This window comes from Nannospalax galili, unplaced genomic scaffold, assembly GCF_000622305.1.
Source record: "Nannospalax galili isolate Female #2095 unplaced genomic scaffold, S.galili_v1.0 scaffold1196, whole genome shotgun sequence".
NCBI classification, from domain to species: Eukaryota; Metazoa; Chordata; class Mammalia; order Rodentia; family Spalacidae; genus Nannospalax; species Nannospalax galili.
Genome location: NW_008337101.1, coordinates 45,084 through 54,454, shown reverse-complemented (window position 1 = coordinate 54,454; position 9,371 = coordinate 45,084). Strand labels below are relative to the sequence as shown.

The 9,371-nt window shown below is 44.3% G+C and overlaps 1 pseudogene; it reads left to right on the top strand.

Moving 5' to 3' along the window:
* The first annotated feature begins 3,898 nt into the window (after nucleotides 1-3,898).
* On the top strand, nucleotides 3,899-8,907 carry LOC103733295 (annotated as a pseudogene).
* Nucleotides 8,908-9,371: the final 464 nt, after the last annotated feature.

Here is a 9,371-nt window from a genome sequence, read left to right as displayed (position 1 = left end):
GAGAAGGAAGTCTCCTAGCATAGCTGGGCAGTAACAGTGTGGCAGTTGAGAAGCATGCTGTAGAATTCAGTGAAGTCATGCTACAGCCTCATCATCATCACATGCAGACTGAGTGATCTGAAGCTACGTCAGACTGTGGAAGTGCAGGCTAGGGAGAGGCAGCCCTGGGAAGATTAATGTAATGACTAGAGCAACAGCATTTTGTACAAAGTAGCCTGTTAGACCTTAAAAATCAGAGAAGCAGCCAGCTCAAGGTCTAAATTTAGTTCTAGTAAGTCACTTCCTCCCAGAAGTTTGGTTTTTTTTTTTTAGAATTAGCTGACCACAGAAAGGAGTATCACCACCCAGACATTGCAGCTGTGTTTCTTGCCCACCCAAGGGAAAATGACCTAAACAATATCCTGTCTTTCTTGGTAATATGCTGAAATAACAATAATCAGAAAGTCCCTTACTGTCAAGGTCTCTATACATCTGTTAAGAATATGACTACCAACTGCTTGTTTTGGCTTCTGTAAACTTGCTTATTGCTGCATTTAAGGGTCAGTGTGATCCCACTGTCTTCGCAACTGCCAACACCACAGGAAAGAAACAGCTTGTTTCTTTAAAAGACCCCCGCCCCCCAGCTTTACTGCAGTCTCCCTTATCTGGTCTCTGGAGACTGTCTTGCTTCAGCTTTAATAAAACTTGGCTAATTAAAATCTGAATTGGGTCTGGTGGTCTTTTTCGAGTGGTCTTGAACTCCGTAACATTAACATTTCATACGAAAACAAAAAAGGTAAATAATAGCATGGGTGTGGTTGCATCAGTGCCTTGGACACAAACAAGATTGGTGTGACCGTTCAGCTCTTGTAGAACAATATTTGGTAGAATTTTCCCAAAAGTAACATCCCAGGTGTTAGATTTAGGAGGGCAGAAAAAGGAAGAAGTTTAAAGTTTAGAAATAAGAGAGCCAGACCTGCAAGGAATGTGCTCCCTGGATTCAGAAAGCCCAGCAAAGGGCTGAGAAAAGCTGTTCCTTGAGGAATGATTATCTGCGTTCTGAATGGGGAGCAGTCTGGTCTTCCGTAGGAACTCTGCTGCAAGAATTAACTCCATGCTATGGTCTGGTGTCCTTGAGGGTCTCTTTTCTGAAGATTATTTGCTCAGGCAGGCAGGTGAGTTATCTATAGCTCTAAAGGAGACAGGTGGGCTCCACAAACAGCCTCTCTCAGTCCAGGGAATGACCAGTTGCTTGAGCAAGGCCAGACTTGAGCAAGGCCTAAGGAATTTGTGTGTGTTTTTTTAAAATTTATTATTTATTTTATTTTTTATGTGTATGTGTGTACTGTCTGCATGTAGGTAAGTGAACCTGTGTTGTGCAATGCCCATGGAGGTCAGAAGAGGTTGTCGGATCCCTTGGGACTGGAGTTACAAACAGTTGTTAGCTGCCGTGTGGGTGCTGGGATTCGAACCCAGGTCTTCTGTAAGAACAACCAGTGTTCTTAACTGCAGAGCCATCTCTCCAGCTCTGGAATTTATGTCTTTATGGCCTCTTCTAATGAAGCTATGGCTCTCCTGAAATTCACATATTCTACCACCAGGTTGAGGAATGGTAAAGCCTGACTCCTACTGGTGACAATGCTGAAACAATCCAAAAGGTTAATTTCAAATCTGCTGGGACACTGCAGAACTACAAATCTGGTTTTACAGGTTTGAACTTGAGCTACAAGCTACACTTACCCCGTTAAAACCCTTACCCCGTTAAAAACATCCACTGTGGCAGACGTATCTCTCAGTGCTCTTGACTTAGTTTTCTTATCATTTAATTGGGTTTTAGGATGGTTCTTTTGGTTTCTGTACCCATTCTACTACTCACTAATGTTCACCCAACACACAATGCCCTGTTCTCTCCTCCCTACTTCATTTCCTCTGCTGCTTCTCCTACTTTGATATACCGTCAGCTTTCCATAGTTTAATAACCTTACCTACTCAGCCTATTTCTTTTTCATTTCTAAGCTTAGCAACTTATATCTTAGAACACATAATACTACCCTTGTTTCTTTCACTCCTAAAAGTTATTGAAGGTAAAGAGGCAACTCTTTATTTTTTGAGACAGAGTCTTCCTGAAGCCCAGTTGGCCTGGAACTGACTATGTAGACTGGGCTGGCCTTGAACTCAGAGATCCTCCTGAGTGCTGGGATTAAAGGATTGAGCTACCACACCTGGCAAGAGAGTGGCTGACAGCCTGGAATTGGAGTTACTGATGGTGGTTAGCACTATGTGGTTGCTGGGAACTGAACCCAGGTCCTCTGCAAGAGCAGCCAGTGCCCTTAACTGCTGAGCCATCTCCCCAGCCCCAGGGATAACTATTTTTTAACAGATTATTATGATACTTGCATACTGGGTCTCTCCAGCAGTTGCAATTTCTTTCTCAGTCAATAGTTAACTCTCAGAGAAGTATTAGAGATCATGTGCAGTGACCTGAGCATATGGACTGAGGATTTAGCCACTGAGCTACACCCCTAATCCACTGGGGAGAATCAGCACCACATCCCTATCACCTAGTTCCACTTGAATATGGCAAGCAAACACTTTTATTGACAGAATAGAGCTGATATGAAAAAAATCCAACCAGTGAAATAATCCCAGAAGCAACTCTCCAAACACTTATACAAAAATTATGAAAAATCAGCCAGGCATGACAGTTCTTGCCCATAATACCTGCACTTGAGAGGCAGAGGCAGGAGGATTTGCCACAAGTCTGAGGTCAGCCTGGTCTTCACGGCAGGGTTCAGGCCAGGCAGTGTTACATAGTTAGACCGTGTAGGGAAAAGGGGGAAGGGGAGACATAATGGGGGTTGGGGGCAGAGAAGAGAGACAACATGAATAATCTTGTTATGGAGTTTGAGGCCACCAGGAAAAGACCACCAAACCCAATTCAGATTTTAATTAGTCAAATTTATTAGCTTCAGTTGTCCACAGTCTCTCAGTCAGATTTGAGACACACAGCCCCAAGGGGAAGAAGGAATTAGCATATAAAAGCAAAATCCACAAGAGAAAACCACAAGAATTTCTGCACACATGGGGTAATAATAAGGTGGTCCTGAGTTAGGTCAGGGCACCCCTAAGTCAGCAGGACAAGGGAGCTACAGAAGCCATTAAAATCAGCAGTTTAGTCATATCAGCACATTTTTGTTTAGCAAGTAGATGGGATGCAGCTACGTATTTCTGGGAAAAGAGGAAGGGGCTTTTGGAGTCATTGCTATTTCAGCACACTTGTGTAGCAAAACAGAATATTGTTTGGGTCATTTTCCCTTGGGTGGGTAAGAAACACAGCTGCAACATCTGGGTGGTGACATTCTTCTCTGTGGTCAGCTGTTTTTAAAAAGGAAAACACCCAGGGGTAAGTACCTTACTGGAACTAAGTTCAGACCTTGAGCTGGCTGCTGGGCAGAGTTCTAAATTCTAAGGTGGCTACTTTGTACGAAATGGAGCTGCTCTGGTCATTAAAATCTCTCAAATGGGATTTCTGTGCAAATGAGGTTCTCAGAAAGTTCCTGCAACCTCCACGATGAGAAGACAGCATGAACAAAAGCAGCTACCTGTGATCCAGGACTGAACCCTCAGCCACACTAGTATCATGAGTTTCTGTTGTTTATAAACAACCTAGTTTATAGGACTTTGCTAGAGCAGCGCAAAGGAAAACCTCAACAATCACTGGAACAGAAGGGAAACTGGAACTTCACAATGGGAGCAGGGTAGGGATATGGCTTCCCAGGCAGGCGGAATAGCAGTACAAGGGCCCAGACATGTGGGTTAGTGTGGGGTCTGTGAGGAACAATAATTGACTAGTGAACCTGGAACAGGATGCCCGGGGATGGAATTCTCACATGAGAGGACCAGGAGTGAAGCAGTAGTCATGGAAAGGCCTGAAAGTCTGCACCAGAATTTGGATGTTACTCTGAATGACGTCAGGACTGTTGGAGGGCTCTGTGGAGAAAGGTCACACATTTTCACTTACAATCTCACAGGATGTTGTAGAGACAGTGGAGCCAGAGTAGAAGTACAAACATTGGTAAGAGGGCCAGGGTAACACAGCCACGGAAAGGGGGTGCTTAGACCAGTTCTCATTTTTCCTTGCTGTGGCCTTATTCCTGCCTTTTGTCATGGGTATTTCTACTCTGTGCCATTGTATATTAGGAGCACGTAACTGCATTTTATTTTATACTGGCTTGCAGCTAAGAATTTCCTGGAGTGTTAGAAAACACCCTGGATGTGAGGCTTCTGAACAGCGTTGACATGGCTAAAGACTATGGATACTTAGAGATGGACTAAATGCATTTTGCATTTTGACATAAAAATAACACTGCAGGGACAGGTTTGGAATGTTACACATATTTTTTGTTTTGTTTTGTTGAGACAGGGTCTCCTAGTAGCCCCAGCTGGCCTGGAACTTGCTATGTAGACCAGGCTGACCTCAAACGTCACAGAGCTCCATCTGCCTCTACCTTCCAAGTGCTGGAATTAAAGGCATGCGCTACCATGCCCGGCCAGAATGTTTTACTTTAAAGTGATGTGTTTGGGTGTTAACCTGACAAGGGATGGAGTTGTTACAGTTAATCTTTAATAGCTACTTGATAGGATTTAGAGTCACCATGGCAACACAAGTCTGGGTAGGCCTATTGAGGGTACTTCTGGGAAGGTTTAACAGAGGTGGGAAGATCAACCCTGAATGTGGGTGGAACTGTAATGGCCCAAAATGGAGTCCCCAGATTGTAATAGCCAAACTTCACTTTCTTCATTTCGTATAAAGCAACCACCTTAAACTTCAAAAGCTAAAAAAACGGCGAGCTTCAAGGTCAGGTCTGAACTTAGTTGTTTCCCTTAGAAGAGTGTTTTTCTTTGAAGTAGCTGACCTTGAAAGGAAAGTGTCACCTCCCAGACACTGCAGCTGTGTTCTTGCCTAGCCAAGAGAACTAAATAACAATAATAATCAGAAAGTTCCTTACTGTCAAGGTCTCTACACATCTGTTAAGAAAAGGACTAACAAAAGCTTATTTTGGCCTCTATAGTTTGCTTATCTGCTAACTTGGGCCATCCTGACCCTACTCAGGACCACCTGGTATTACTCATATGTGAGGAATTCTTGTAGTTTTTGCCTTTATAAAAGGGGGCATGGGTCCTGAATCTGACTAAGGGACCACAGCTAGCTATAGTCCTAATAAATTTGACCAATTAAAATTTGAATTGGGTCTGGTGGTCTTTTCCTGGTGGTTTCAAATTCCATAACAGTACTATCACAGGAGTTAGGGACCCAGACCCCCCAAAAAAGGGAAACACATGATCACATGATCTGAACACCAACATTGATCTGTCTCCCCTGGTCAACACAGTGTGACAAATAGGCTCATGCTCCTGATGCTGCGATGGAATATATCTTCTCAAAGTGTAAGCCCAAATAAACTTTCCTTCTTCAAGCTACTTTTTCTTTTTCTTTCTTTTTTTCTGTCTTTTTGAGACAAGGTCTCCCTGTAGCCCCAGCTGTCCTGGAACTCACTATGTAGACCAGACTGACCTCGAACTCACAGAGATCCTCCTGCCTCTGTCTCCCAAGTGCTGGGACAACAGGTGTGCACTAGCACACCCAGCCTTTCTTTTCTTTTTAAAAAGCATTATTTATTGTGTGTATGTGCATGTGTGCATGACTGCATGTGCTTGACACAGTACACGTGTGGAGGTCAGAAGAAAACTTGCAGTACTCTCTTCTCTCCTTCCCCCTCCGTGGGTCCCAGGGATTGAACTCAGGTGATCAGGCTTGGTGGCAAGTACTTTTATCCACTGAGAATTCTTGCCAGGCCTCTCTGTGATTATTTTTTAATGTCTGTATTAATTTTGACAAACTGTTAAAAAACTGCTGCATTCCAAAGCTTCTAATTGGTTGTTTGATTTTTGTTGACTGAAGGAAACTTTTAATTTCCTCCCTGACTTTGTGAATTACACACTGATTTTTCAAGAACGTGTTATTACAGTTATACTTGAATAAACAACCCGACTCTTCACTTTAGTACTTACAGTGGGTCTGAACTCAGAGGGCACCCATTCCTCCAGATACCTCCTGGAACTCTGCTCCAGAGCCAGGCCTCACCCACACTTACATTCTCCAGCATCAGTTTGATGAACTACACAAGCTTGGATCCACCCGTATTATATCCGATAGTCCTGACCTTTCATCCCTAGGCCTAAAACATCTCAAACACACAATGTCAAGCATTCTGCTCACTTTTCATTGTTTCCAATGAATAGTGTTCAGCACTTTGATTTGCTAACTGAAGTACATCTACATTCATTCACTATCTTGGGTGGAGGGTAGATTGAGGTTCTGAAGGATCAAGGTCAGGTGTACTTACAGTGCAGGCAATACACTCATACACATAAAATAATAATAATAAATATTTAAAAAAACCAAAAACCAACCAGACAAAAACATCTAGGGCCAGGGAAGTGGCTCAGGAGGTAAAATACTTGTCTGGAAAACCTGAAGACCTGAGTTCATCCCCTGGAACGCATGCAAATGTGTTAGAACTGCCTCCAGAATGTTGTCCTCTGACCTCCACACATGTGCCATAGCATGCGTCCTTACAAAGAAACACACACACACACACAAAGACACATATACACATGGACACACACAAATTTAAAAAATTTAAAAAATTTTAAAACTCTGAAGCACGGGCTAAGCGAGGATATAGGTCAATAAGAGGACATCATTGTCCATGATGGATCATATATAAGCCACAGGCAAAGAATACATTTAAAAATAGAACATCATTATCATGAATTGGCTAAGAGTATTTCAATGACAAACGTTGGCTGTCAACCTGATAGGATCCAGACTCACCTCGAATACAAGCCTCTGGATACAACAGTGAGGCAGTTCCTTGGTTACCTTGGTTACCTTAATGGAGGTGGGAAGACCCACCCTAATGGTGAACAGTGTCATTTCTAGGCTTGTGTCCTGGACTGCATCAGAAGTAGCAAGAGGGGGTGAGGCAGGGGCTAGAGAAAGACGACAATGACTACTTGCAGAGGAAGGGTTGTAAGTCCTTTGTACAAACCAGCCAGAGCAAACTGCAGAATCGGAGGGCAGCTCTGAACCAGCAGATCCTGAAGGCTGTGCAGATGCGGACAGGAGCCGAGAACCTTCCGAAAGTAGCCACAAAGCAGAAGGTACAAGAGCAGGTCCGCCTGGAGCTGAGCTTCATCAACTCGGACCTGCAGATGCTGAAGGAGGAGCTGAAGGGGCTCAACATCTCTGTGGGAGTGTCAGAAACCAAAGAAGATGACTTTTCAGTTGCCTTCAAGGATTTTATCTTGGAATACTACAGTGAAGATAGCTATTTATGAGGATGAAATCTCAGATCTTATAGGTCTTTGACAGGCCTGTTAGATGTCCAGCCTGGATGAGGCTGGGGATTGAATTGCTCATGACCTACTTCATCCAGCTAGGCTTTGTGGAGAGCAGGTTCTTCCAGCCCACCCACCACATGGGGCTCTTGTTGACTAGGTACGACTCCCTCACTGGGGCTCCAGTAAGCCAGCAGAACTTGCTGTTGGAGAAGGCCAGCATTCTCTTCAAAATTGGGGCACTGTACACCCAGTATGTTACTGGCAGATACAGGCTGGGCTGGAGAGCGCCATCTTTGGATTGCCTTCCAGAGAGCTGCAGGGGTTTTAAACTCCCTAAAAGAGACATTCACTCATTCTCCAAGTTATGACATGAGCCCTGTCATGCTCAGTGTGCTAGTCAAAATTATGCTTGCCTAAGCCCAAGAAAGCATGTTTGAGAAAATCTGCCTTCCTGGGATCCAGAATGAGTTCTTCATGCTGGTAAAGGTGGTCCAGGAGGCCGTCAAGGTGGCAGAAGCCTACCAGCAGCTGCATACAACCATGAGCCGGGCGCCAGTGAAAGAGAACATTCCCTATTCACGGGCCAGTGTGGCCTGCATCAAGACCCGCCACTATGGGGCCCTGGCCAGGTGCAGACATGGATCACCAGGAGAAGTGCCTGTCGGAGCTCTATGACCTCATGCCAGATGGAATGATGCCCTTGGCCACGCTGAAGAACGATCAGCAGCAGGGGCAGCTGGGCAAGGGCCACCTACACCGAGCCATTGGCCACCATAGGAGTCGCTGAGGGAGGCCAGCCTGTGCAAGAAGCTGTGCTCTAAGACGTGGTGTCTGCTGGCACCAGCACACTCAGCTCAAGGATGCCCAGCACTGAGAAGATGATCTTCTGAACTTGATTGATGCTCCAGATGTTCTTCCAAAAATTGAGCAAGAGGTCAAAATAATATTACCCCAGTTCTCCAAAGTGACAGTAATGCACGTCTTCCAGAAGCTGGGTCCTCTGTCTGTATTTTCTGCCAACAAGAGATGGACAGAAGATTCAGTTCACAGTGGAGGAAGGAGACCTGGAATTTACCTTGTGAAGGAACACTCCAGTCCAAGTGTACTTCCTGGATCCTTACTTTATTGGCAGGAGCCAAAGAAGGGGATTATATTGTTTCCATTCAAGGCATGGACTGTAAATGGCTGAGAGTGAGTGAGGTTATGAAGCTGCTGAAGAGCTTTGGTGGGGACGAGGTTGAGATTGGAGGTCATGAGTCTCCTGGACCCCAACTTGTCCATGTGTAACAAGTGTACCACGTATTCTGTGGGAATGCAGAAAACTTACTCCATGGACGATGATGACAAAACTGATAAAGCCAAGATCTCAAAAAAGCTCTCCTTTCTGAGCTGGGCACCAGTAAGAGCGGGCAGAAGTCGGCCAGCACATTGTGTCTCCCAGCGGTTGGCCTGGCGAGGCCTCAAGCCAAGAAGCTCCCCACTCCCTTCAGCCTGCTCAACTCCCACAGCTCTTTGTATTGATGGCAGGAAACAGAACTGTTCATTGCCACAGCCAAAAAGGCTGTGTAAGCATTTGTGCCATAATAGAAAATAACGAAATACTCTCAAATCCCATTTTTCACAGCCTAAACAGGTACTCTTATGAAAGAAGAAACTTCTAGAAATCTGTAACACACTTGTACATTCAGTGTTGACATTCTGGCAGCTTTTAATGGCTACTTATGACCTCTAGGCACTATGGAAGTTAGATTGTGGCCACCTACCTTATTACTATTTCTAAGTATCTACATTTGGGTAATAAGGATTCCTTAACCTATGACCTTTGAATGAAGGCAAGTCAGAAATGTTGCTAATACCAAATTGCTACTTGGGAATTCATTAACTGAAAATGTAACATTTTGTTATCATTTCTACACAGCATAAATGCTGTTTCCAGATAAAATCTAGAGCCAATTTTTTCCTGCCTTTTTTTATTTTTGGCAGTA